At 48.2% G+C, this 6000-nt stretch overlaps 1 protein-coding gene across 4 annotated transcripts in view; it reads left to right on the top strand.

The window, feature by feature from the left end:
• The window catches only part of DNM1L (dynamin 1L), an 829340-nt gene that overhangs the window by 65278 nt on the left and 758062 nt on the right, over window positions 1-6000 (top strand). The window lies entirely within an intron of this gene.

Genomic DNA, 6000 nt, shown 5'->3' with positions numbered 1-6000 from the left:
TGGGCTCTTTTGTCTCTGGTGGCCATTTTGGGAGACTGCATGTCAGAATTTTTTTAATGAAATAGAAGAGGATTTGAAAAGTCACTCAAAATGTGCCCTAATTTTTCGTTCTGCAGCACTAATAATACCTTCTATTGCATAATATACCCCCTCATTTTGTTCCTTTTTAAATGAAATGTTTTAAGAGTTACCACTTTATTCCAATCAAGATGGCTTCAGGTGTGCCATACCTTTGTAATAAGTAGGACTGTTAGCGCTCTAGTTGTTCTTTAGAACACTCTAGGAAGCTGCAGTAGAACACAAAGGAATCAACTGACAGTCTCTGTCCTTGTTGGATGTACATGTTTTACTGAGAATGTCAGACTTCATTTTCACATGACTGAGAAAGATAATGTGAATTTACAGAAAATATGCTTTCAGTTTAGCTTATAGATCCCCTTCCAAACCACTGTGGGAAAATCATGAGATATTAGTTTTCTTTCAAACAATATTCATGATATCACAGCAGAAGGTTTTTTAACATGGTAAAATCACCTTAGAACCCACCACAATTCCTAAAACGAGTATGGTACCATCAACAAATGATTTATAATGTAACTAAAGTCCTAAAACCCTCTATTAACTACAATGCTTTTTAATGAGGTGCTATCATGTATATTGGTCCCAAGATGGCTGCCAACACTTCTTGGATGAAGTGCTGACAGCCAATCAGATCAGATGTGTGGTTAGGCTCCGCCCAGATATATATCTTTTTTTGAACCTAAATTACTCAAAATCCACTGGAGCACATACATTGAGACCTAGCAAAGGCACATCGGGCTAACAGTCCCTACAATTTTGCCAAGTTTCGTGCAAATCCATTCAGCCGTTCGAGCTAAAAGTGAGGCCAACCGCCCTATGGAAATTAACATGGGAAAAACGCGTTTTGGGACCCCCCTTTTTTCTCGGCCCCCCCTTGATGAAACCCCCCCCAAATTGTCAGGGGCTGCTCAGAAACAAAATGTTCCATTTTCCTGAAAATTTCAGCCAATTCCGTCCACAAACGCCAAAGTTATTAGACATAGAATTTTCAAAAATCCCATAGAGAAAAAATCCTAACTATATATACCTACTGGCGACCGCCAGTAGGTAATATATATATATATATATATATATATATATATATATATATATATTTTTTTTTTTTAGCATCATGCTTAATAGGAAACTATTTTTCCTAACAATTCTGCACTTTATTGGCTATAAGTCTATAAGAGACACTGAAAAAAGTATTTCATAGGAATTAATAGAATAACAGAATTGAATGCTCTTATGAATTTTACTGTGTTTAAGAACTGTTAAAAAAATTGATTTACGTTACATGTTTTTAATCAGCACTTTAACTTTAGTCACCATTGATAGCCACAAACTATAATGCAATTTGCACGTTACAAGATGGCTCCCATCTTTTTGTATGTTAGTAGCCTTTTTCTATCTCCATAATAATGTTTAACTGGCTAATGGCTTAAAATGGCGACATGTATTTGGCACAAACGTAACACTGACGAAGCCTGCAAAGGCGAAACGCGTCTGTTGGGGTGAGGGGGGTTTGGTGTAATAAATCTTTGAATTGGATACCAGCGTGCCAGCCGTTTTCATTCCGAACCCTTGGAGGAAAGTAGGAAAGTGTAGCAAAATATATATATATATATATATCAAGCCAGCGATGTGCTACTGGGGTCCCTGCACCTAAAGCTGACTCGATCCTCACTGGCGGCGTTGTGCTGTGGCACAACCTTCTTCAATTCCATGTTAATGGAAAGATCGAGCACACCACTGCAGACGGGTGGATTCAAGCGGTGACGGAGTCATGGAACTCTGCATCGGGCTACACAGCCCCCGTGGACAACGTACCTGAATGCGATGGTGGTGCAGATTTGGGGGACACAAGGAGTTTCTTGTTTGTGGCAGGCAGAGCGGGACAGAAGGAAAAAGCTGCCAGAACAAACCTGCCATTTTCCGCAGCAACGTGGTGATCCCGGCAATTCAACTGCATGCTGGGACCAGTAGTTCGAGATTACATCAGAGAGCTCAAGCAGGTGATACAGATCACAGCTTGGGGAGGAGCTAACCACAGTATTTACCTGAACTGGGTGGGGCAGAACTGTTGAGCGGCGCATTATTTCCCTGTGCAACGAACTGGGCGCTGAAGAGGCCACAAGGCTGAAATGCATACGCCCGTCCTTTCCTTTGTGATTTCCTGCAAATAAAGATGCTCCGCTGTGTTTCCCCCAAGTGGCCTCAGACTTCTTTGTTTTAAGGAGTGTTCTTGGACATATATATATATATATATATATATATATATATATATATATATATATTGTGTTTGTATATATATGTATGTGTTTGTGTGTATATATATATATATATATGTGTGTATATATATGCTCAGATACACCCACCTACACCTTTAATTGTCTCAGCTCTGCATCCATACCCTTCTCTACTAAACTCTTGTGCTCCTTCAGTCCCACACTTCAGTGGGATAGCACTGGTTACTGCTCAGGCTACCTTTGGCACTCTTCTTCTTTGATGTTTTTTGTTTAGACCCATAATGTGACTGGTAGAGCAGGGCCTACTACATGGCCAATCTCATTGTTACATAACAAGATTAAAGACAGACTGCCATGTTGCAGATTGCATAGGCTGACACTGTGTGTAAATGACTCTATTTGTGAGGTCCTGACATTGTTTTGACTTGTTGCTATTTTAAGAGTCTTGAGATGAGCAGTGCCGTCTTTAATATGCACAGACCCTCTAAATACAATACTGGGCGCAGCGTTGCATCCAAGTACTACCTCAGGGGTGCTGGTGAGATACTAGTAGCTTCCTAGGTCCCGATTGGAGACCCCTCGTCCACAGACACCACCACCCCGGTCCTAATGCAGTAATTTTGGTAAACTAAAACTTATACCGAAATTATACATATGATGCCAAGAAGACTGATACCTGCTTGGTATTGTCACGTTATTAAATGACTTGCCCTCTAGGTCTAGCAATAGTTGGTTGCATTTTCAGTTCCTGATAACTCTGAATGAGTGCTCTTATGTGTAGAAATGACACCGCCTGCTCCTCTAAAGAATAATAACGACCTAACTTCTGTCAGGAAAGATCTTTTTTGTCTTCATATGCACTTTTTTCCACGCTTGGATGGCATCATCTTAAGTTCGTCTATCCTGCCAGCAATAAAAAAAAAGAGCTTGGACACGACGCATGGTGGCATCGGCATACCATTTTCTATTTTAGGTCTTGCCTATTCCATCTTGTAGGGATGGAATAGGGGAGACCCACACACACAACCCCCCCCCCACACACACACAACCCCCCCACACACACAACCCCCCCACACACACAACGCCCCCACACACACAACGCCCCCACACACACAACGCCCCCACACACACAACGCCCCACACGCACAACCCCCCACACGCACAACCCCCCACACGCACAACCCCTTGACACGCACAACCCCTTGACACGCACAACCCCTTGACACGCACAACCCCTTGACACGCACAACCCCTTGACACGCACAACCCCTTGACACGCACAACCCCTTGACACGCACAACCCCTTGACACGCACAACCCCTTGACACGCACAACCCCTTGACACGCACAACCCCTTGACACGCACAACCCCTTCACACGCACAACCCCTTCACACGCACAACCCCCCCACACGCACAACCCCCCCACACGCACAACCCCCCCACACGCACAACCCCCCCACACGCACAACCCCCCCACACGCACAACCCCCGACACGCACAACCCCCCACACGCACAACCCCCCACACGCACAACCCCCCACAGAACCACACACAACCCCAAACACAATACACACAACCCCCCCACACAACCCCCCCACACACAACCCCCCACACACAGCCCCCCCCACACACAACCCCCCCCACACACAACCCCCCGCACACACAACCCCCCGGGGAGGCTGGGGGCGATCGGCACCTGGCGGGGGAGAGCCATCGACACTTCTTTCTCCCATTGACCTGCCAAGTGGTCCGTTCACCTCCTGGGTGGATGGTGGTGCCGGGCTGTCGGGGCCTGGCCAGGCCCAGGGTTGGGGTCGAGCTGAGGCCACGCGGCCTCGTGGTGCAGTGTCTAAGATGGCGGCCGGGCCGGGCAATGGTGCTGGTGGGGGCCCGGGCCGGTAATACAGAGATGTCCGGGAGCAGGGGTCCCGTAGGGGACGGTTTGTGAGTCGCTTCTGTGAGTAGCACCTGGATAGCTGGTGTCTGGGCCCTGTCGTGCGGGGAGGGAGCGAGCCCTTCATGTGGCCTGTCCAACATGCGTCCCCCCCCAGCTGAAGGCGAGGAGAGTCACCCATCTTCTTGGGGACTTTCCTTGTCGAGGCGGAAAAAGCGTGACAGGCCATCCGCGTTGGCGTGGTCTTGGCCAGGGCGGTGCTCCACAGTGAAGTCCATCCCCTGCAGGGAGATGGACCATCGCAACAGCTTGGGATTCTCCCCCCGCATTTGCATTAACCATTGCAGGGGGCGATGATCTGTCTGCACCCGGAAGTGGGTACCGAAGAGGTAGGGCCGGAGCTTCTTGAGGGCCCACACTACTGCGAAGGCCTCCCTCTCGATGGTGCTCCAGCACTGTTCCCGGTCCAGTAGGCGTCTGCTGATGAAGGCTACTGGTTGGTCGACTCCCTCGGGATTCAGTTGGGAGAGGACGGCCCCAATGCCATTGTCAGAAGCAGTACCTGAAATATCCAGATCTCCGTGGGAGCGAGCGGCTATCTTCGACGATGCTAATTTCCGAATTCCCAAACACCCCTGCACCCGGATTGCTCCAAGCCCAGGAATGGAAGGGAAAGGGGAAGTGGATAACAAACAACAAAGAGAGTCTTCCACACTGGTGTCTTCGTAACTACCTCTGGAAGGAGTGGCTGGGGAACACCTGCAACAGGGAGCAGAACATTACTAACGTTCTAATAAATCATGGGCGACACACTCTCTCACTCTCGACTCTCCTCAATCATACCTGGTTATCGTGTGGAGTTAGCTTCTCTCTTACTGAGTCCCAATAAGTCATGTGAGGGTTGGTACTCTTGTTGCTTGTGTAGAGCGGTAGCAAGGATGATGCGAAATGAAGAGGTGGTAGACCACAGTATTACCATATGCATATAATATATACTCTCATTTACTAGTCGAATTTCGTGAACAGAGTGAAACACTCAAAGCCTTGTCACAAACTGGATCGAGATAGTTCTGAACAGTTCGGAAATTCTATTCACCGGAATGTTCTAGCAGATGACTGGACCAACAGGCACTGGGCAAAGATAGTACCAGCAAGTCTGGAGAATGAAATGTTCTTACCGCAATTCTGAGTAATGCGGGAGGTACTTGCCCACTGGAACGAAACCCAGACGAGGAGCGCTTGACAGAAAGAGTCCGCACAGCCCGACACTGGCCGCGGCGAGGCAGGGGCACAGCGCCCGGAATGCAAGAATCCACGGGAACGGAACGTAAACACGCTCCAAGGGTTCCGGAACTGAGTCTCTGTGAAAGCTGACTGGAAAATGAGGGAAACTATGAAAGAACGCGGTGAATTGACAAGAGCCAAACTCAGGGCGTCTAACTGCAGGAAAAGGACAGTTGAAGTGCGCCACATAGAACGTGCGGAATTAGGAAATGGCGGACTGCTGCAAAAGGCTAGAATGCTAACCGCATCGAAATGGCGGCACAAGCCGGAGGCGAGCTACACCTCCGACCGACAGTGGTCATGAGCTAATTTCTGCAGGGAACCCCAAAGTGGAAACAGCCTCCAAACAGGAAATCTTCCCCTTGCTGCTGGGACTGACAGAGGTCTCTTAATGGGGGTCGGCCTAGTCCTGACAGCCATGGTCGGAGGCATCCGTCTGGACGATGAACTCTCGGCTGTAGTCGGGAGCCTGGAGCACAGGGGCGGTGCACATGGCGGCCTTCAGCTT

This window comes from Lissotriton vulgaris, chromosome 1_2 (genome assembly GCF_964263255.1).
Source record: "Lissotriton vulgaris chromosome 1_2, aLisVul1.2, whole genome shotgun sequence".
Lineage (NCBI taxonomy): Eukaryota > Metazoa > Chordata > Amphibia > Caudata > Salamandridae > Lissotriton > Lissotriton vulgaris.
Note: the sequence above shows the minus strand (reverse complement) of the source record. Positions and strands in the feature narration are given on the sequence as shown.